General features: G+C 37.1%; 1 pseudogene; it reads left to right on the top strand.

Annotated features, from left to right (window-relative positions):
• LOC144239079 (ADP-ribosylation factor-like protein 1 pseudogene) overlaps positions 1–24,378 on the top strand; it is a 29,360-nt pseudogene that overhangs the window by 639 nt on the left and 4,343 nt on the right.

Raw genomic sequence — 24,378 nt, 5'->3', positions numbered from 1 at the left:
GAGCACACATTCCTTCCTTCTACTGTGCTTTCCTATACTATAGAGACTGCAAAACCCAAAACTACGTTTCTCAGGTATCTTTCTGTCTGAGGGCCTAGATGCAAATTGGCCTTCCCAATTGGGTTTTCTCATGTAAAGATTGGAAGGCAGAAATGGGAAGGAGGTCATCACCCTGCTAGGAAGCTCACTGTCGGAGAGAAGGTTTTTCTGTAGCAGTATTTGAGAGTCTGGTCACTAGCTACAATGGGTATCCAATGGCACTTGCTTCCTCATTCCCTAACTTTCCTGATTGGGCTGCTCCCAGTGGATCGCCATCTCTGCAGGGCTGTTCTGGGAGTCCTTTCTGGAGACTCAGCACTGAACTCATTTCTTTCAATGTTGTTAGTACCCAGTTTCTTATATCTCACTCTTTCTGCTGATTGGTTGTGGTTTATGTTTTCTACAACTGAGCATTAATTTTAGTCTAGAGAAGCATAAAGGAAAGGGCAATCTTGTCTGATTTTCCAAAGCTGGAAGAGCACAGCTTTTTAATTATATGGTTTCATTTGATGCCCTATATGCAAGTACTTTGCTAAGGCTCTTCATTTTTATCAGCTAGGGCTCTGAGGACTTCCTTAGCTCTTGTAAGATATGTTTAGAGGTTTTCCTGTATTTACTCATATTTTTCTCAAGTTGACTACAAGAGAGATAGCTGACTCTTAATCATGGTATTGCTAAGACCTGTAATCGTGTGATGGGACTTGGGTGTTGTGTCAGGTAATAATTTACTTCAACGTGGAAAGATTAAGGTCTAATTGTTCTGCTGAAACAATGTATCCTGTCTAATGTTTTACGGTTGCCATATTAAGTGAATTGAATGAATTTATAGGGTGGTAATGGAGGAGTTACTTAGATTGGGACTATGTTTTGTCTTTGTATTCTGAGAAGTTGTCAACTTTGATCTTGAGTGGTGGGGAAGAGATTATGCTAGAAGGGTTAAATGAATAGATGCCCATAGGTGAAAATCTGGCTGAGGATTAAAATATTAGATAGAATTTGAAAGGCTACTCCTGCTATGGGGTTCCTATGTAATAGAACATGGTGAGCACAGCTCTGCTGATTCCCTGCAGGCTTGAGTCTGATTATCCATCCTGACTGTGCGGAGGGCTCTTTTCTTTTTCTTTTTAATAATGTTTTATTTATTTCTAGGAGAGAGAGAGAGACAGAGAGAGACAGCGTGAGCAGGGGAGGGTCAGAGAGAGAGGGAGTCACAGACTCTGAAACAGGCTCCAGGCTCTGAGCTGGCAATCAGCACAGAGCCCGACGCGGGGCTCGAACCCACGAACCGCGAGATTATGACCTAAGCGAAAGTCGGATGCTTAACCGACTAAGCCACCCAGGCGGCGGAGGGCTCTTTTCCATAGTGTATGTCAATGGTAGCTTAGAGTAGTCCAAATGTACAAGCTAAACAATGAGCATATGTATTTGTATCTTCAAAATCTAGGCTCAATAGTAGTGCTTAAATAGAATAAGGCCCTGCAACATGTTAAAAGCTAACTGCTCGTCCAAGAGGAGGGAGGGGATTGAATGTAGAGAAATGTGCTATGAAATTACAGGACATCTTCACAAATTGAGGTTCAAAGTCCTGTGGGTCTCCTTGTTGGAAGGCTAATTAGTGTCTATACGTGAGGGGGAGGATTAGGTGGCCAAGACTTTTAGTTATACACACTGGGTTTGTGTGGGAGTTGCCAGAACCCAGCTTAGCAGAGTCTATTCCTGTTGTGGTTTGTTGGTTTTGTTTTTTAGATTCCTCATATAAGTGAGATATTATGGTATTTGTCTTTCTCTGACTTGTTTCACTTAGCATAATACACTCTAGATCTATCCATGCAGTTGTGAATAGCAAGATTTTATTTTTTTATGGCTGAGTAATATTCCATTGTCTGTACATACATACAATATCTTCCTTATCCATTCATGTCAGAAGATTCTTAGGTTGCTTCCATATCTTGGCTATTATAAATAATGCTGTGATTAACACAGGGGTGCATATAACTATTTGAATTAGTGTTTTCATTTTCTTTTGGGTAAATACCCAGAAATGGAATTGCTGGGTTATATAGTACTTCTTTTTTAAATTTTTGAGGAATTTCCGTAAGTTTTTCATAGTGGTGTACAAATTTACACTTCTACCAACAGACTATGAAGGCTCCTTTTTCTCTATGTCCTCATCAAGACTTGTCATTTCTTGTCTTTTATCTACTCAGTCTGATAGGCATGAGGTAGTATCTCATTGCAGTTTTATTCTATTATTATTTTTTTCTTTCTATATTTTACTTATTTATTTCATTTTCATTTTAATTTTTTTTACAAATAGTTTATTGTCAAGTTGGTTTCCATATAACACCCAGTGCTCATCCCCACAGGTGCCCTCCCCCATGNGTCCATCCATGTTGGTACACATGGCCAGAATTCATTCTTTCTCATTTTTGTTGCAGTTTTAATTTGCATTTCCCTGATGATTAGTGACATAGAATAGATTTCATTCTTTCTCATGGCCATGTAGTATTCCACCATATAGATAAACCACATCTTCTTGATCCATTCATCCATTGATGGACACTTAAGCTCTTTCCATGTTTTGGCTATTGTTGAGAGTGCTGCTGTGAACATTGGGGTACATGTGCTCCTGTGCATCAGCACTCAGCAATAGCACTGCTAGGAATTTACCCAAGGGATATTATTATTTTTTATAGTTCATTGTCAAGTTGGTTTCCATATAACACCCAGTGCTCATCCCAACAAGTGCCCTCCTTCATGCCCATCACTATCTTTCCCTCTCCCCCACCCCCATCAGCCCTCAGTTTATTCTCAGTATTCAAGAGTCTCTTCCTCCCCCCAACTATGTTTCCCCTTCTCCTTCCCCTCCCCCATGGTCCTCTGTTAAGTTTCTCCTGTTCCACTTATAAGTGAAAACATATGGTATCTGTCCTTCTCTGCCTGACTTATTTCACTTAGCATAACACCCTCGAGTTCCTTCCATGTTGGTACAAATGCCCAGAATTCATTCTTTCTCATTTTCGTTGCAGTTTAAATTTGCATTTCCCCGATGATTAGTGATGTTGAATATCTTGTGCCTTTTGGCTATCTGTATGTCTTTGCTTTGGAAGAATGTCTATTAAGGTCCTCTACCCACTTTTTAATTGGATGTTTTATTTTGTGTTATTGAGTTGTAGGAGTTCTTTATATATATTGGATATCAACCCCTTATCAGTTATATTATTTGCAACTATCATCTCCCATTCAGTGGTTGGCATTTTAGTTTTGTTGATTTCCTTCACTGTGCAAAGGCTTTTTAGTTTGATATAGTCCTTTTTGTTTATTTTTGCTTTTGCTTTAGGAGACATATCCAAAAAATATGGCTAACATAGATATCAGAGACCTTATTACTTTTGTTTTCTCCTTGGAGTTTCACAGTTTCAGGTCTTACATTTAGGTCTTTAATACATTGTAAGTTTATTTTTGTATTTACTGTAAAAAAGTGGTCCAGTTTCACTGTTTTCCATGTAGCTATCTAGTTTTCCAAACAGTATTTATTGAAGTGATTATTTCATTGTATTTCATGTCTCCTTTATCATAGATTAATTGACCATATAAATGTGGGTTTATTTCTAAACTCTCTATTCTGTTCCAATGATCTATGTATATGGTTTAGTGCCAGTACCATATTGTTTTGATTACTATAGCTTTGTTGAAATCGGATTATGATACCTCCAGGTTTGTTCTTTCTCAAGATTGCCTTGGCTATTTAGAATCTTTTGTGGTTCCATACAAATTTTAGGATTATTTATTGTAGTGAAAAGTGCCATTGGTATTCTAATAAGGATTGTATTGAATCTGTAGGTTGCTTTGGGTAGTATGAACATTTTAACAATATTATTTCTTCCAATCCATTAGCTTGGTATGTCTTTCCATTTATTTGTGTTGTATTCAATTTCTTTCATCAGTGTCCTCTGGTTTTCAGAGCACAGGTCTTTTGCCACCTTGTTTATATTTATTACTAAGTAATTTAACTCTTTTTGGTACAATCAGATATGGGATTGTTTTCTTAAATTTCCTTTTTGATAGCTCATTATTAGTGAGACAACATATTTCTATAAATTGATTTTGTATTTTATAATTTTAATGAATTCATTTATTAGTTGTAATAGTTTTTTTTCATAGTCTTTAGACCTTTCTACATATAATATCATATAATCTGCAAGTAATGACAGTTTTTCTTCTCTTTTACCAATTTGGATGTCTTTAATTTATTTTTCTTGCCTAATTGTTGAGGCTAGGATTGTCAATTCTATGTTGAGTTAAAGTAGTGAGAGTGGGGATCTTTATCTTTTTCCTAATCTTAGGAGAAAGGATTTTAGATTTTCACAATTGAGTATGATGTTAGCTGTGTGTTGGTCATAGATGACCTTTATTATGTTGAGGCACATTCCTTCTATATCCACTTTAAGAGTTCTTGAATGGATTTCGAATAGTTTCAAATACTTTTTCTAAATCTATTGAGATGATTATATGATTTTTATCCTTTGTTTTTTTTAAGTGGTATATCATGTTGATTGATATGCAGATGTTAAACCTCCTTGCATTCCTGGAATGAATTCAACTTGGTCATAATGTTTGATCCTTTTAATGTATTGTGAGTTTGGTTTGGTAATTTTTTATTTTATTTTATTTTTTTCTGAGGATTTTTGCATTTGTATTCATCAGTGATAATGGCCTATAACTTTTCCTTCTTTGCTTTCTTTTTCTTCCTATCTTCCTTCCTTTCTTTCTTTCTTTCTTTCTTTCCATCTTTCTTTCTTTCTTTCTTTCTTTCTGTCTTTCTTTCTTTCCATCTTTCTTTCTTTCTTTCTTTCCATCTTTCTTTCTTTCTTTCCATTTTTCTTTCTTTCCTTTCTTTCTTTGCTTTATGATTTCTTGATATGATTTCATTTGCTTTTAATTTGTTGAGACCTGTTTTGTGGCCTAATATATGATCTATCCTGGAGCGTGTTTCTTGTGCACTTGAAAAGAATATATTCTGTGGTTTTTAGATGGGGTGTCCTGTATGTATCTCTTAAGTCCATTGGTATAACGAGTTGTTTAAGGCCAATGTTTCCTTACTGATTTTCTCTCTAGACGATCCACCCATTGATGTAAGTTAGGTATTGAAGTCCCCTAGTATTATTGTATTGCTTTCTATTTCACTCTTTATTTTTGTTATTATTTGTTTTATATATTTAGTTGCTGGCATGTTGTATGCAGAAATGCTAAAATTGTTATATCTACTTGTTGAATTCACACCTTTATCATTGTTCTATTCTTTGTTTTAAAGTGTGTTTGATATAAGTATTGATATCCCAGCTTTCTTTTAATTTTTATTTGTGTTGTATATCTTTTCCATTCCTTCACATTCAGCCTGTGAATGTCTTTAAGTTTGAAGTAAGTCTATTGTAAGATTTTTAAAAAATTTTTGTTTACTTGTTTATTTTTGAAGCTTATTTATTTTGAGACAGAGACAGCATGAGGGGGTATAGACAGAGATCGAGAAAGAGAGAGAGAGAGAGAATAGCAAGCATGTTCTGCACTGACACTGCAGAACTGGATGCGGGGCTTGAACCCACGAACTGTGAGATTATGACCTGAGCCAAAACCAAGAGTTGGATACTCAACTGACTGAGCCACCCAGGTGCCCCAGTTTTTTTAAATCTATTCATCTTTCCTGTGTCTTTTAATGGGAGCATTTAGTTCACTTACATTTAAAGTAATTTCTGATAGGTATGTGCTTTTATTGCCATTTCGTTTATTGTTTTCTGACTATTTTGTAGTTCTCTGTTCCTTTCTTCTTCTCTTTGTCTCTTTCCTTGTGGTTTGATTGTGTTTTCTTTAGTGATAAATTTAGATTCCTTTTTCTTTTTCTTTTGTGTATTTAGTATAAGCTTTTTCATTGTGCTTACCATGAGGCTCACATATAATATTTTATGTATGTACTGCTCTCTTTTAAGTTGATAGTAACTTAATTTTGGAAACATTCCAAAGCTTTACATTTTGACTTCTCCTTGTTTTATATTTTTGATGACACATTTTGCACCTTTAATTTCATATATTCCTTAATAATTATTCTATTTTTAACTAATTTTCCACTTTTGTCTTTTACCCTTCCATATTTGCTTTCTAAGTTGTTGATCCACCACCTTTATGGTGAGATTTTTAATTTTATATGTTTTCTTATTATTAATTAGTAGCTTTTCTTTTTAATGTAGAGAAATCTCTTTAATATTTCTTGTGAGGCAGGTTTAATGGTGATAAACTATTTTAGCTTTTGCTTATCTGGAAAACTCTTACTCTCTACTTCAATTCTGAATGATAAACTTGCTGAATAGAGATTCCTTGGTTTTTCCTTTTACCACTTTAAATAAGTCATGCCATTCCTTTATGGCCTATAAAGTTTCTGCTGAGAAATCTGCCTATAGCCTCATAGGGTTTCCTTTTATGTAATATGTTGATCTTCTCTTGCATTTGAAACTCTTTTTACCTTTAACTTGTATCATTTTGTTTTATTTTTAATTTTTAACGTTTATTTATTTATTTATTTGAGAGAAAGAGAAAGAGCACACAAACAGCAGAAGGGCAGAGGGAGACAGATAGAAAATCTTAAGAAGTCTTCATGCCCAGCATGAAGGCTGATGTGGGGCTCAATCTCATGACTCAAAGATCATGACCTGAGCCAAAATCAAGAGTTGGACATTCAACTGACTAAGCCACCCAGGGTCCCCCTTAATATTTTAATTATCATGTTTTTCGGTGTCTGTCTTTTTGGGGCCATCTTATTTAGAACTCTCTGGGATTCCTGGATCTAGATGTTTGTTCCCTTTTCCAGATTAGAAAAAGGATCAACCATTATATTTTCTAATAACTTGTCTGGCCTTTTCTCTCTCTCTTTTTTAGGACCACTATAATGTGGAAGTTAGTTCACTATTGTCCCACAGGTCCCCTAAGGTATTCTTAATTCTTTTAATTCTTTTTTTCTTTTGCTACTGAGTGTTTTCTATTGTTGTGTCTTCCAACTCACTGATTTGTGCTTCTATTTCATCTATTCTGCTGTTGAACCCCTCTAGTGTATGTTTCAGTCTGAGTATAATTTCTGTTTGGTACTTTCTTATATATTCTACCTCTATGTTGAAGTTCTTACTGTGTTCATCCATTCTTCTTCAAGATCAGTAAGCATCTTTATGACTATTACTTGTAGCTTTTATACAGGCTGGTTGCTTATTTCATTTCATTAAGGGTTTATTTGTTTGTTTGTTTATTTTCTTCAGGGAATTTGCCTATTCTTTGGCTTGGAACATATTCTTCTGTCTCCTCATTTTGCATGTCTCTCTGTTTGTCTGTATGTATTAGGTGAAGCAGCTATCTCCCTCAGTCTTGAAACAGTCTTGTGTAGAAGCTTTTATGTGTGCACAATCTCCCTGGCCACCAGAGCCAGGCATTCGGTAAGAGTCCTTTGGGTTCATGTGCTCACCAGGCTGTGATAGCACTGTGGCTAGTATACTGGGCAGTATACTGGCTTGGAGTGCTCATCTGTTTCGGTTGTGGCTTGGGTGCTGTGTAGTGTTGGCACAATGCAGAGTGCTCAGTCAGCCCAGTTATGGAATGGGGTATGCAGAGCATGCCTGCTCTCTAGCCTGCTAGAGTGGCACTCATTTGCTCTGTCACCAACAAGTTAGGATAAGATTGCAAAAATGGCATCTACCAGTGCTTTTGTCCCCATGTTAAGTCCCTGTAGGTTCCTATCCCTCTGGCAGCCACTTTAAAATAAGTTAAGTGGGTCTCCTGTGATTATGATTAGGTGCTTTTCAATCTATTGCTTTTGTACTAGATCTAAGGGTAAATGGGTTTGTGCTTGAGCCCTTTAAGGATAGAGTCTTCATTCCCTGTGATTCTGTTGGTCTTCATCCTATTGATTTTCAAAAGCAGACATTTTGGGCACTTGTCTTTTCAGTGCTGGCCACCAGGATGAGGTGCCTTATTAGAGCACAATCTCTTTGTTCCTTGAGGGAAAGTTCTATATTTTGAGATCTCTTTCGATTTTAAAGGTTACCACATCTGGAGTAAAGTCCTGGGCAAGGCTGTGTCTCTGCCTCTCCTACGCTTCTTGATGAGTCTCCTTTGTCTTTTGTTGTGGAGAGACGGTTACCTAGTTCTTAGATCCTTTTCAGAGGAAAACTATTGTATGTAAATATAGATTTGTTGTATCTGTGGGACGAGGTGAGTTTAGCATTTCCCCATGCTGCCATCTTGAACCCCCTACTATCACATTTGTATATTTGGTTTTCTCAAAAGACTGAATTACCGTTTTCTTGTTTGAGTGAGACTCTAGACATCTATCTGTTTTTAGATAGGCTTCCAAACATTCCTTTATCTTCCCTTCTCTTCAGAGGTATTTGGGAACTTTAAGGATATTGCAGTTTTTNGAGGACCATGGGGGGAGAAGATGGGGAGAAATGGTGGGAGAGAGGGAGGGAGACAAACCATGAGAGACTCTTGAATGCTGAGAAACAAACTGAGGACTGATGGGTGTGGGGGGGAGGGGGGAGATGGGCATGGAGGAGGGCACTTGTGGGGATGAGCACTGGGTGTTATATGGAAACCAACTTGACAATAAACTATTTGTAAAAAATTAAAAAAAAGAATGTTTATTTATTTTTGAGAGACAGATAGACAGACAGAGCATAAGCAGGGGAGGGGCAGAGAGAGAGGGAGACACAGAATTTGAACCAGGCTCCAGGCTCTGAGCTGTTAGCATAGAGCCCAATGTGGGGCTTGAACCCGTGAACCAGGAAATCATGACTTGAGCTGAAGTCAGGCATTTAACTGACTGAGCCACCCACGCACCCTAAGGATATTGCAGTTTTAATCAAGTTGTTTATTGGCTTTTTAAAATATTACTGACTGAGGAATTGTCTTTCTTTGGTCCACCAAGCAATAACCACATGTCTTTCTGCTTTGAAGCTCTGGTTTCTTTGCCCATTCTCTCCATCCTTGTGGGTTTCAGCCCTGAAAAGTTCCTGTTGTGATATTTTAGTGGAATTTTGCAAGAGAATGAAATTAGATGTGTGGAAGTCCTAGTCTCTTTCCTAAGGCAGTTTTCACGTCCTGAAAGGAGGTGGCTACATCTTCTTTCACTCAGAAAACCTCCTTTCCATCCTGGGGAATGTGGGGTTCCTATAGGGATTTGGCTACCTTTCAGTTGGTGAAGAATCAGGTAGTTGTTCACAGCTCTATTGTTCTCTGAGGTGTAGTGTACCTTCTGGGCACAAGACAAAGTTTCCAACAACACGGGCCCTGCCCCAAACCTTGGCACTGTCTTCTCTTTCTCTTTTTTTCAGTATCCCACCCTTTATTCTATGACCACGTGCAACCCCAGTAAGTTCCCTGTCTCAGATAACCTGAGTTAAGTGCATGCCTCCCTGAGTCCTCAGAGCTCATTTTCTCGAGGGCCTCATTGGGGCTAGAACTCCCAGAAATTTTCTTATGCCACTATCATATTTCTCATTCTTTTACTGCCCCTCCAGATGATGGATTAGCTACTTTGCCAGGTATTTGTCAAAAACTAATAATGGCGCAATGCATTCATTATACCTTAAAACCGTTTTGCTTTCAAGCACTAGCTCTCTGACACCTTAGCTCATAGAGTACTAAAGGTAGGATATTCAGGCAGTATTTTTGACTGAGTTTTTTTTTGTTAGAATCTGTTTATGTAAAGCCACCCTAGTGAAAACATTTTTGTGTCTTTGTTTTCATTGGGAGCTAACCTGACTAACTCTACTGGCGGTAAAGTAAGGTAAGAATAGAGTCTTTTTGTGTTCCAAAGAGAAGATGCTGCCTGGACCATTTGTTTCTGGAGGGTTCAATGTACAAATATTCCAATCTTGCAGAAATCAACTGGATTTCATGGAATTTGAAGTCAATTGAAAAACAATCAGACAGAATCATTTCAAGAATTCAAAGCATTCAAAGAAAAAGTGTTTGCTCAGCTACGGTGATTAAGAAATTGAAGGAAGGTAGAATGATATGTCATGGTTGGTTATGTGCTGCTCTGATGCCAGTTTGGAATAAAAGCTGAACTTTGTTGTTGAAAGCCACCGTGGAAAGTGGAAACATTGATTGTGGATTGCTGAGTGGTGGAGTATTATTTTCTTATCCAGAAATAGGAGCTTCCTTGCTTCAATGGGATGGAGAGATAGCATCAATCCTTACTACTGCAATAGAGCCCAGTTGCTTTCTTTTTAATTTCGAAAGAGTAAATATTTAAATAGGTAATACAGAAAAGTTATTGCCAGTTTTCCTCCGTGGGTCATGGCTAGGAGTTAAAAGAGAGACTCAGGCAGAATTCGCATTTGGAGAAAAAAATATTAGAGAAATTATATGTAATCCTTTTACAGCAAGGACATCAGAATTCTTGATTTGCAATTGGCCAAATTGAGCAAATTTTTCTCTGGAAAGCCATCTTAAGAGAAAAAAAAATTATGAATTTTCTTAAGCCCTGTGATTAGAATGTAATATGTATTTATGTTCCCCCCCAGGCACCACACAATAAAAATGGTTAAAACCTTTAGTCCTTTTAGTAGTTCACAGTTTTATTGCCAAAGTTATTTTGTAGATTTTATGCTTAAAGCAAGGTCAGTGTATTGCACTGTATAAATTATTCTAAGTAATTGCTCAGTTATTTTATAGCCTAGTCACAGGATTTTTTCATTATTAAATGTAGCCTTTCCTTTAAAGTTGGGATGAGAAGGGCAATATAAATCACAGGGCCGCTTGCCATTGGGGGTTTCAGCTTTACCTGTGATAAGGGTTTAATAACAATCTGGCCCAGACACCAGTTCCCTCTCAATTACCTTTCCACATGGGCATTAGTTCACACTGTTTATTAAAAACTCCCCTTGTAGTTTTTAAATGGAGTGTTTCAGATTAATGGCCCCCATGGAGTTTAACTTCATTGCACTTCATTAAAGCTAGATTGTACAAAAGGTTACTTCAATTAAATCCAGAACACGACCTTAAATCTGTATAGATTTTTTCAGAAAATGTGATAAAATTGCTCTGCCAATCCTTGGAGATTAACAAGGCAACATCCCTTTCAGTAAGTGAAGTGCAAAACTTGTGAGCCTGTTCTGAATTTTCATATTGCTGTGCATTTGGATTTTACAAAATTAGAAGCCAATCCATGGAAAGAGTCTGGAGTTATAAATGGATCAAGTTACTGGAGAACAGACCCACCACGTTGGACTAGAGAGTTTGTGAAACCTTTAGTATAGCATCTACTGGAGTAGATGCTATAAGTTTGGTACGTTAGAAAAAAAGATTTTTGTTTTCCATGTAATAAAAATATCTTTCTGAATAGCTTGGTTTATGTCTTCCAGCACGGAAAGTGGTACAAAATTTTCTGAGATGTTTTCCCCCTTGGCTACTCCAAACTGTAAAGCATAGCTTGTGGCAGTTCCTAACCATTGTTTCCTCTGAAAACTCATGATAATTGGAAGCATTAATTACCCACCCTACACCCTGAGAATGTAGCCTCATTATCTTGAGGCAATGTGTGAATTGATGCTCGTTAACACTGTAAGTCAATAGCTCAGTTTTATCTTTTTGTGAGTTTCAAGTGACTCAGTGAAACCAATCCAGATCTATTTTCTCCTCTTTTTGGATAGATGAGATGTCAAAGCAGTACATTCTCCCAGCCAGTAGTTGTATCTTGTTTATAACCTTAAGAGCTCTTATGTTGTAAATTTTTTTTTAGCTGCTATTGATTTTTATTCTTATAAAAAAGGTTAAGCTGAAAATTGTTAAGTGTTTAAGTACCCGATACTATTATTCTTTGTCTCTGTATGTCAGAGCTTCAGCATTTCTTCCATCTGAATGTGTACTTTTGTTGTTGTCCTGCTTTATAAAGCTAGTATCTTTATCTTTTTGTCTAGGTTTTGTCTACTTTCTATGACCAAAAGTAGCACTTACAAAGGGATGCAAAAATAATCTAAGCATTTATTCAAAAAGCTCACATATACACCTGACAATATTCATAGCACACTTGTGCACAAGGTCAGTACAAAGCATAAGGAGAAGAGGTGATAGAATCTGAAGAAAGTGACACCCAAGCCCTCCCACCAGATACACTCACATAGAAGTAACTTCTCTGGGTCAAGACACTGAAGCCCTGAGTTTAAATATGATAGTTTATGAAGGATGGCTAAGCCATTGTATGATTACCACTAATTAAAAACTTAATTAAACTAGCATGTTACCTGTTTGGACCCTCNAGAGAGAGAGGGAGACACAGAATGTGAAACAGGCTCCAGGCTCTGAGCTGTGAGCACAGACCCCGACTCGGGGCTCGAACCCACAAACTGTGAGATCATGACCTGAACCAAAGTCAGACGCTTAACTGACTGAGCCACCCAGGTGCCCCGAGAATTGAATATATTTTGAGTTAAAGAAATTGACAAGTCAACAACATGGAGTACTACAGAAAGAGAAGTCCCACCTTATATCACAGTGGGATAAGTAAGGATTTCTGAGCAACCAAAAGATACATGAGGACCTTGCGTACCAGGTATTTGAAGTACTAAAGTAATGGTTAGGAATTTGAGCTGAAAGGAAACCTTTCTTCTTTTAGAATTTGGTTATGCTTAAGTAGATGCTGTAAGTGTGGTGTGTGTGGGTTGTCCACACATACTATTAGTTGGCTGTTCTTAAAGTTGAAGAACCTTGGAAATTCTTTTTTTTTTAATTAATTTTTTTTTTTTTAATTAATTTTTTTTTTTTTAATTAATTTTTTTTTTTTTAATTAATTTTTTTTTTTTTAATTAATTTTTTTTTTTTTAATTAATTTTTTTTTTTTTAATTAATTTTTTTTTTTTTAATTAATTTTTTTTTTTTTAATTTCTAGGGGAGAGAGAGAGAGGGGGAGCAGGGGAGGGTCAGAGAGAGAGGGGGGCACAGACTGAAACAGGCTCCAGGCTCTGAGCTGGCAGTCAGCACAGAGCCCGACGCGGGGCTTGAAACCACGAACCGCGAGATCATGACCTAAGCGAAAGTCGGACCCTTAAACGACTAAGCCACCCAGGCGCCCCTAGAACCTTGGAAAGTCTTGAGACCCTTTCAGTTGATCCAATAAGTCAAAATTTTCACAATAACATCTAAAGTTGATTTGCCTTTTTTTGTTTTACTCTGGTTCTCTTCCAAGTATACAGTGGAGTGGTAGCATAACAGACTGAATGGAGAAGCAGATAGGAGGGTCTAGATGTCTTCTGCTAAGAAAGATATTAAAGAAATGTGGAAAATGTGAAAATAATGGGCTCCTCTCACTACACTCCTTTTGTTTTGGAATATATTTTTCATAAAAATATGTTGCTTGTATTAATATGTAATGAATTTATTATTGTTACAAACTGAATATTTAAAAAGTTATTAATTTTATTTATTTCTATTATTTGAGAGAGAGAGAGACCATGAGCAGGGAAGAGGGGCAGAGGGAGAAAATTAGAGGATCTTAAGCAGGCTCCATGCTGTGTGGAGATTGACATGGAGCTTGATCCAATGATCATGACCTGAGCTGAAATCAAAAGTTGTATGCTCAACTGATCGAGCCATCCAGGCACCCTTATTTTTAGTTTTTAATTTTAATTTTCAATATGGTAAATACAATAGGTATAAGTCAAATAAACAAAGGCTCCTGAAAAGTACTTAACTTTTGAGCGTAATGGGCTTCTGTCCAAAATGTTTGTGAGACTCTCTTATAGGTATGAGTAGACACCTGCATACCATAGCTTGTCATGGATTCAGGAACTTCCTGTGTGGAACGCTGGCACTCAGAATTTTGAAGTCCCAGAATATCTCTATCTGTGTATTTCTCCAAATGTGGCTGGGGAGGAAAAAAATTGCTAAACAGCTTTCTCTCATCATTAGAGCAAATACAAAGAAAGATGTTTGTCGCTGTGGGAGTGGTAGTGAATAAGTAAGAAATAGAACAAACAGGAAGAATTCGAGGGTGTCAAAACAAGCTTACTCCTCACTTTCCTTTGGCGTCATAATTAGAATATTTAGACACTGAAAAGATTGTATAATGAAATATCAATTTCTTGTAGACTGAACTGAAACTGGGAAGGAATCTTTGGAACTATCATCTCTCAAATGAGTATGGATGAGTAGCTGCAAGTTGTGACCTGCCAGGTGAGAACTGGAACTAATATGGATTCCCTGTATTAGGATGAGGCAAGGAGGTGGGAGTTGTGTAATGATGTGTGCAGTAATTGGAGCAGACAGCAAATGGATGAAAAACAGCTCATACAATGGAGGATTAGAATTCAGCATTACTATCAAGAAAATTTTGCCATATGATTAAGCTGCCCCATTCCACTATCACTAGGAGATGACTGGCTCTATTTTAGGTAGGAATCATTTGGAAAATCCCACTGAAGGACTCTGAATGCCTTCGTCAGGATCATATGCCCAGCCCTTGACCAATGGGCAGAAACCAGGGATGGAGTACCACTAAAACAACCTACTAGGCATACAGGATGGAGAGGCAGGAGAAATAGTTCTCCACATGAAGTGATAACCTGATTCCCAGAAGAAAGAAGAAGCACTGGGCAGAAAACGAACAGCCTTAGTCAAGTCCTGAATAACTTTGTGACTGAATTCTTACAATATCTTCCTCAGTGGTCTCTTCTCTTTAGTTATTCCCATCAGTGCCAGATCAATAATCTTTCTAAACCCATGAAGTCATAACAACTTTGAAGTTTATATGGTGTACATTAGATCTCCAGGGCTTATCAATCATCTATCTACTGGCTGTAAGTCTGTACCCATAAACAACATCTCTCCAATTCCCTCACCATCATTCTATTCTCTGTTTTTACCAGTTCAGCTTTGTGAGATTCCACACATAAGGGATACAATATTCTTGGAGAGTGGTCTTAATTTTCTCGTTTCCGAGTGTTTAGAAGAACATTTTATTGTTTCATTGGCAACAATTACTATTTGACCTTCATAGCAACCCTGTTAGGCAGACAGGGCAAATGAACATCACCTCCAGTAGATAAGGGAATTGAGACTTAAAGCATTAGGAAATCTTTCCAAATTCACAGAGTGATTAGATAAACTAGCATTCAAATTAAAATATTCCTAATATAGGCCTGCATGATGGAAGACCATTTCTTTATATCAACTAGAACACATAGCAAACTTCTGGAATCATTACAGGTGCTGAATATATATTTATTTAAAAATGAATGAAAACCCCTCTGTGAAAACAAATTGAAACAAATTATTAGTATCATGATGTGCTATTCGCTATGAAAGACTAGGATACAGGCATTTTTTTTTGTTCCTTACTGATAACTCTGTCAAGCTACTAAACTAATTTCAGTTTTATGATTTGTAAAATGAATGTCATAATTCTTCCTGATGTGAATTAGTCAGTGTGACTGGACCATGAAGATTCAAGAGTTTACTGGAATGGTCATGAGTCATAGTCATATGGATGAAAGTTTAGGAAGATAAAAAGCAGGAAGATTAGGATCACAACCAAAGCTTTCAAGGTCATAGAGTTAAAGTGGAGGTAAGAACCTTGGGTAGATCTCTGATCTACAGTAACTGTAATTGTGAGATTATCTTTTATTTAGATTTAGGCTTTTCTGAGTGAACTCTCACCCAGATAGAATTCTCTAGGTTGGGTGTTAATTTCTGAGTTCGGAGGAAGAGCGTATCACTGATCTGCATGATGAGAACCATGCTGCAGTCAAGAAGAAGTTAACTTTTTTTAATGAAAACTAGAAGATCAATGGGAGGGTATTGTTTCCATTCCTATAACTGGTAGTTTAAATTTGGTCACTTCTCACTAAGTTTTAAAAAGTGTCATTAATAGAGTGTATTGTTGAAGAAAAACACAATTCATTATGTTGTCACATTTTCTGCCATAATGGCTTCAGAGGAGCCCTTGACTCAACTCCCGTCTCTCTAAGTCTCCTGTTGGATGTGTCTTTGTAGGCATGCTGTCTTATGTGAGCCTTAACTGCCATGCCAACTCTATGTGCCTCTGTTTCTCTTATGCTATATTTTGGAAAGTTATTGTAAGACTTAAAATAGTCATAAAACTTTTAGGTTTGTTAATGCTAATTGATACAATATACTGATTCTAAGGTAGGATTGATTTTTCATGGTTCTGCCATTTAAATGATATGATCAACTTGAGCAGCACGCAACATACAGGATTAAATTGCACTGTTGAAACTGCCAGAGGTCAAATAAATATCCCTTTCTCCCTGTAATATGTGCAATCATGTTTCATTTAACCGGCAATATAGGAACATATAAATGACTTTGTCAGGTAACTGAAAGTTACCCCTTAAAAAACTTTAACTTCTTAAAATTTTAACTTGTTTGAATGGAAAGCATTAAGAATTGCATTGCCTGCCTCCTGAATTGAATGATAAAAGTATTGAAAAGTATAAAGACTAATCAAATCCATGTTTCCATCACAGATTTTCCTTCTTTATAAATAGAGGATATTGAGTTCAATTTAATGTTTATAAAATCACCTCACGTTATTAGCACAAGTTTTATTATTACATCATTCTGTGTGATGAAAAATACTCAGAAGTTTGGAGAGTATATGGATAGTTCAAAATTTTATTTATGTGCTTATAGAAAACGTGGAAAACATAGAGAAGAAAATAAAATGTCTATAACCTCAGTAGGTAGACATAATCATTATTTTTTAATAAAGTTAACATGTGACTATCTATATGCCTTTCTGGTACTTCCTTAACTTTTTAATATATTGTGAGCATTTCTCATAGCCTTAGATTGTCTTAATAACTTACATTTCTAATGGTCACATAATTTTCCATTGTGTGGTGGTACCTTTATTTTCTTAATCAGTCTCCCATCAGTAGACACTTATATTTTCCCAATTTTAAGCTATTGTAAGCAATGCTGAAGTGAACATCTTTGTACATAAATCTCAATGGACATCTTATTAATTAACATACTCATCAAGAATTCATGGAGCATTTCCAATGTGTAGGGCAACGTTTATGTGCTGGCGATACAAAAGGGAATAATCTTTGCCCACAAAGAATTTATATTCTCGTAGACAGAGGCTGACACTGAAAACTGTAATCCATGGTAACCACTTTTAGATGATAGTGACATGTTTTGTGAAGCAGTGGTTCACAAACTCATTGTTTGCAAGATTCCTTTATATACCTTAAAATTACCAAGGACCCTTAAGAGCCTTTGCACTTACTGGTTATATATATCTGTATTCACGATATTAGAAAATAGCTGGAGAAATTGTAAAAATATTTAATAACTCATTAAAAATTATAATATTTTATATTAATATAATATTTTATATAAATAAAATTAATAATATTTTAATATAAATAACTATATTTACCCAAACCCAAAAAATATTAGTGAGAAAAATGAAATTGTTTTACATTTTTGTAAAATTTTTTGATGTCTGAATAACAGATGGGAGCTGGTCTCATCTCTGTATGAACTATGTTGTGATAAATGGTTTTGGTTGTCTAAGAGAAAACTTGGCTTCATATAGACATACAATTAGAAAAAGAGTATTTTAATAACCTTTTCACCTAATTTAGGACATTGGTCTTTGATAATTCACCAAAACCTGACTAGTGGAAGCTTCTTTAAAGTTAGTTGCAATGTGGAATCTAAAGATTTAGCAATTAGCTTTCATACTGTTATGTTCTATCTTGAACTTTGAATGGAACTGTCATACATGCATGATTATATAATATTAGACATTGCATTTTGAAAATATTGGTTTGTAACTTATGCATATCTTCCAAATATTGCCCCACCTTAAAATTTAATACTCTAAAATCACATTAATTTCTATCATGACTTAACTCATTAGAAAAGTCTTGAGGAGGATGTCTGGGTGGCTCAGTCGGTTAAGCATCTGACTCTTGGTCTTGGCTCAGGTCATGATCTCACAGTTCTTGGGTTCAAGCCCTGCTTTGGGCTCAGAACCTGCTTGGGATTCTGGCTCCCTCTCTCTATGCCCCTTCCCCCATTCTCTCTCTCTCTCAAAATAAAAGTAAATAAACATTAAAAAAAAAAGAAAAGTCTTGAAATATTAGGAAGCTTTCATGCTGGAAATTTATTGTTGGCAATAAACACTTTCCTTGAACTGAGAGACCCACTTCATTCGATTTTTGTGAACATGTGTGTGAAATGTCCAAGTCTGAATGAACAACTATACTTTGCCATTCTTTCAACTAAAAATAATGTTTCCCTGGAAAACACTGGCTAGCTAAGCTCACAATTCAAACAATCACACATGTGATTTCTTCAAAGCAACTCTCTGAATTCGATGTACAATAGAAGTGCTTTGTGCATGCTTCTCATTTCATCAAGGATAGACTTTGGTAAAATCGATAACGTATTTTGCTTAAGGTGATCCTTATGTCTACTGAACATGTTTTCCATTATGAGTGGTTGGAGGTGAAAAATACAGTGACTATTGGCAGAGTTTGCTGCCTCTAAGTTACCCAGCAGTTTACCTGTCACTGCTATTGTAACATCAATGTAACTGTCAACAAAGTGGAAAAAGCAAATAAGTCTAAGTATGAAATAATAATAGCTGCTTACCCCTGAAAGGGTCTTGTGGCCATCCATGAGTTGGTGGACCCCACACTGAACATTGCTGTCCTGAAGAGCAGCCATAGTCTATCTCTTCCTTTCAAGGAAGTTTTGTTGTTGTTTTTGTTTTTGTTTTTCTTTTTTGAAGATCAAGAGAGACATTATTCAAGTATTTAACTTTTGCAACTCTAACACTAAAAAGAGCTTTTGATAATTATCTCTGTTGGAGTTTAAAAAACAAAATATGCAATAATGGATATTTAAAAGAAAAAGTGTAGCAATAATATGATTTATTGCATCCTTACTATGCTCCAGACACTGTTGTCAAACTTTGCATACACTTCACTTAACACACACAGCAACCTTAATATGTAGGTACTATTTTTGTTTCCATCGTATGATAAGGAATTTAGGTAGCAGTGGGGTTAAATAATTTACCCAAGTTTCTCTTAGCTAGGAAGTGGAAAAACCAAGCATCCAACACAGTTCTTTTTAATTCAAAGTCCAACTCTATTCATCACTCCCTAAAATTACTAATAAATTTTCTGGGGTGCCTGGGTGGCTCAGTCATCCCACCCTTGGCTTTGGCTCAGTTCATGATCTCACAGTTCATGGGTTTGAGCCCCGTGTCCGACTCTGTGCTGCCAGTATGGATTCTGGTTAGGATTCTCTCTCTCTCCCTCTCTCTTTGCCCATACCCCACTTTCTCTCTTGCTCTCCCTCTCTCTCTCAAAATAAATATTAAAGTTTAAATAAACTTAAAAAATATTTTCTATCCTAATTACCTAAATGAAAATTTGGTGTTCTTCCAGGCATTCATATTAGTTTATCATGGACTTCTCTAACTATAATCATCCAAATGTTAGGTCTTCCAGGAAGTCTTACTGTCCACTTGACCCAATTTAAATTTCCCATTTTAGGGCTTTCATGGCTTCACTTATTGCATGTACCACTGTTTCCCATTATTGCTGTTATTCTTATCCCTCCCTTAGTCTCACTAACTGTAAGCTCCTTTAGGTCAAGAGTAACATCTTACTCACCTTTTATAGTCTATCCGGCAAATTAACCACTGCAGCAATGGTCCCCCCTCTATGAACACTCTGTGAGCTTCAACGCAGCTGTGTGGTAGATTGAAAATTGCCACAATCTCTTTGCACTTCCTGTCATCAGGAAGCAGAGCATGCTTTGCTCCCTCCTAGATATGGTCTAACCTTATAGTCACTTTGGACAACACAATGCAGCAGAAGTGACTTGTGAAAATTCCAGGCTATGGGCTTCAGAGGCTTTGCAGGCTTCTGTTTTCTCTAGGAAGGCTGCCCAGCCACCATGTGAATAAGCTCTATTTAGCCTGCTGGAGGCTGTGAGCCCATGCGGAACGAAGCTGAGTCTTCCCTGGTAAGCCATCCTAAACCAGTCAGCCCCTCACCCCCCCAACCACGCAGCTGACTGCACTTGTATGAGTGTCAGCCAAATCAGCCATGTCTGGCCAGGGTTGTCAGACCTACCCTGATGAAGGTAGCTCAGAGAGCCAACTCACAAACTGTAAGCTAATTAAAGGTTGTTGTATAAATCAAGGTTCTTCTGAGAAACAGAATCAATAGGATGTATAGTGTATATTATATGTGTGTGTATTTGTATATGTATGTGTGTGTGTATATGTAATTTGTTCTTATATATATTATTTGTTTCATACATATGTGAAAGAGAGAAGGATTTATTTATTTTAGGGAATTGGCTCATGTGATGGGGAGGTGGCTAGTTTGAAATCTGCAGAACAGGCTGGAAGGCTGGAGACCCAGGGAAGAGCTGATGTTACAGCCTGAGTGCAAAGGTAGTCTAGAGGCAGAATTCCCTCTTCTTTAGGTCTCAGACTTGTTTTTCAGCTTTCAGTTAATTGATTGGTGCCCACCAAATTTATGGAGTGTAATCTGCTTTGCTCGGTGTCTACAGATTAATGTTAATATTAATCTTATCTAAAAAATAGCTTCACAGNTTTGATAATGTCTGGGTCCACTACTTAGCCATGTTGACACAAATGTGACCATCGAAATCACCAGGTTTAAATTTTTAAATATATTTTTATTTGAAAGAGTGCCTATGTGAACAAGGGAAAAGGGGCAGAGGGAAAGATATATATATATATATACATGTATATATGTATATATGTATATATGTATATATATGTATATATGTATATATATATCAATCTATCTATCTATATATATATAGAGAGAGAGAGAGAGAAAGAAAGAGAAAGAGAGAGAGCACAAGCCTCTTAAGCAGGCTCCATGTGGGACTTGATCTTACAACCCTGGGATCATGACCTGAGCTGAAATCAAGAGTCTGACGCTCAGCCGACTGAGCCACCTATGTGTCCCAAACACCAGGTTTACATTGGTTTGTTAGGGAACAAAAACTATCTGATCTACTTAGTAACCATCATCTCTGCTGATTTCTCTGCACGCTCAGCAGTCTTAAGAATTATTCAGGGGTGCCTGGGTGGCTCAGTCGGTTAGGCGGCCGACTTCAGCTCAGGTCATGATCTCGCGGTCTGTGGGTTCGAGCCCCGCACCAGGATCTGTGCTGACAGCTCAGAGCCTGGAGCCTGTTTCAGATTCTGTGTCTCTCTCTCTCTCTGACCCTCCCCTGCTCATACTCTGTCTCTCTCTGTCTCAAAAATAAATAAACGTTAAAAATTAAAAAAAAAAAGAATTATTCAGCAAAGATGCAAAGTTTACTAATTTCAAAAGAGAAAATAATTTTCTTCTCCATGAAATTCTAAGCTTTCAAATACATATTAATAGAGAAAATAGTTTAAAATGTTGGCAATAGCTTTCTATAAACAAACTACTTCTCTTTGTGACTGTAGTTGAATGAGACATGCATCCCAAGAGCAAATCAAAGTGAATACACACTTGTCTTTCCTGAAAGAAGGTTTTGGTTGTTGTGTAGAAAATTCTTCTCTTCCTCATCTAGTAAATGTTAATTGACCTCCTTACCTATTCCACACCAGGCCCTGAGCTAGACATTCCCTCAGCATTAATTTCTGCTCTCCTGGCACAAAAGTAAACAAGAGCATCTTTTTCCCATAGGGGTTCACTCTTTCCTTTAGACAATTTGCTCTTTTTTATGTTCTGTCTCTATTCTGTGTGTTTAAGTACTTTCACTAGAATAATATGCATTGGCTGTTCCTATGGAAGAAATTACTCTTTTTTTCCCCACTCCAAAAACAGTGTAGTATTGAACTGGTCCAGCACAGTCCTCCTTGCCAGTTCTTTGTTTCTTCATTTTGTTCACAGATCTCTTGAGGCAAGGATNCCTGCAAGGGTATTTCCTGTGCCCTCAAATAAAAGAACTAGATAAAAGTGCTACTCACTTGAGATCTACAAAACTTTCCAACTACAGCTAAATCTTGGCTTTTGACTCTTCTTCAGTTCTGAAGCAAGGAATCTGCCTTCTTCCTTGGAAGTTTCTCATCTGGCTGTAAGCATTCTAAATGCATTCTACTATCTTTGAGGACAAAATTTATGTTAGAAAGTAGATATAATTCTAATAGGAACCATTTACAGGAGCCTCAGTGTGTGGTTACACTGGCTGAATGCTTTGCAAGCATTATCTAATTTAACCCTCATGACAATCATGTAAGTGAGGTATGAGATTAAGGCAAAGATATTTGCTTAGTAAAGTAGTTTGTTTAAGGATACTCAGCCAGTAAGTGGCAGGCTAGGCATCAATGCCGGGATCTGACATGATGGCTCATGGTCCTGATCACTATGTTTAGTCTAATGGGATTAATAAACTGGATCAGTGTTTGCAGGGTGATGGTACAGTTCCAGTTTATGGGTCAATAATGCAGGTCTCAGATCAAGCCTGCCTCAGATCAATTATTTGCTGCTTTACTAATTAGCTATTATTTAATTGTTCTGTGACTCAGTTTCTTTCTCTTTAAAATGGGGATAATGAGGGGTGCCTGCGCAGGTCCGTCAGTTAAGCATCCAACTCTTGATTTTGGCTCAGGTCATGATCTCACGTTTCATGAGTTTGAGCTCCGCATCTTGCTCTATGCTGACAATGTGGAGCTTGCTTCAGATTCTCTGTCTCCACCCTCTCTGCCCCTCCATTGCTTTCTCTCTCTAAACAAACAAACATTTAAAAAGATAAATAACATGAGGATAATGATATTTCTTTTCCTCAGGTTGCTATAGGGATTATATGAGTTAATACATGGAAAGAGCTAATACCATTCGGCACATCCTAAATGCTCTCTAAGTGTTACCTAGTCTTATAAAAATGTATGAATCTTTTTCATCGGGATGTCAATTTTTGGGTTTCCTGTCCAGCTACAAGATTAAAGTTGTTTCTACATTATGCCAAAGTACAAAAAAAGCCAATTTAGAAACAAGTCAATCTAATTGCCAGTGTTCAATGCAAATAATAGACTCATTATTTGGTGTTCTGTGGAACAAAAGAGCAGCACTTTTTATCACATAGCTTTTTAAAAGTCTTTTCATTAGTCGCATAATTAAGATGAAGGCAGGGGCGCCTGGGTGGCTCAGTCGGTTAAGCGTCTGACCTCAGCTCAGGTCATGGTCTTATGGTCTGTGGGTTTGAGCCCCATGTGGGGCTCTGTGTTGACAGCTCAGAGCCTGGAGCCTGCTTCAGATTCTGTGTCTCCCTCTCTCTCAGCTCCTCCTCCCTTCATGCTGTATCTCTCTCTGTGTCTCAAAAAATAAATTTAAAAGTTAAAAAAAAAAAGATGAAGGCAAACTTCAAATTGTTAAGAAAAAGGAAGGAAAACTGATGGGGAAGTTAAGACTTTTTCACAGTGGTTCCATACCATGCCCTCTCTAATGGTGATGTGGAAGGTTCTGGAGCAAAATGTGGAGTGGTCAAAATAATAGGAGTTACACATGGTTCCTCTCCCCCACCCCCCCCACCTCAGGAGTGCCCAAGAGAACCTGCCCATCTTAGACAAACCATCAATTGTTCTATAATTCAGTGTTTTCTGTTATAATTAGTGGATTCAAGTTTTTTATTTCACTGCTATCTGAGGAGACCTAGAGCACTTGTTTACTGATCACCTTCTAAGTGGTTTTGACATATAGAATAGAAAAATGGTGGCCTGTTAGGACTTTCATCTTTTTCCTAGAATGCTCCATACACTAGTCATTTCATATTATTAAATGTATATATTTTCAAATGGCAGTTACAGTTTCCATAACAACTTTTCTTTATACTGTAGAAAATTGGGAAAATGCAGAAAAGCATCAAGAATAAAATAAAAATCAATGTAACCCCACCATAATATATAGGTGCCTTCATCTGCAGTAAAGGTGGTTGTTTTAAAAATTTTTTTTAATGTTTTTATTTATTTCTGAGAGAGAGAGACAGCATGAGCAGGGGAGGGTCAGAGAGAGGGAGATACAGAAACTGAAGACAGGCTCCAGGCTCTGAGCTGTCAGCACAGAGCCCAATGTGGGGCTCCAAGCCACCAACTGTGAGATCATGACCTGAGCCAAAGTCGGACGCTTAACAGACTGAGCCACCCAGGTGCCCCAAGGGGTTGTTTTATTTTTTTTATTATTATTTTTTTAAATGTTTTATTTATTTCTAGGAGAGAGAGACAGCGTGAGCAGGGGAGGGTCAGAGAGAGAGGGAGTCACAGACTGAAACAGGCTCCAG

Source organism: Crocuta crocuta, unplaced genomic scaffold (assembly GCF_008692635.1).
Source record: "Crocuta crocuta isolate KB4526 unplaced genomic scaffold, BGI_CrCroc_1.0 scaffold140, whole genome shotgun sequence".
NCBI classification, from domain to species: Eukaryota; Metazoa; Chordata; class Mammalia; order Carnivora; family Hyaenidae; genus Crocuta; species Crocuta crocuta.
The sequence above is the reverse complement of the archived record's forward strand: the minus strand, read 5'-3'. Positions and strand labels throughout refer to the sequence as shown.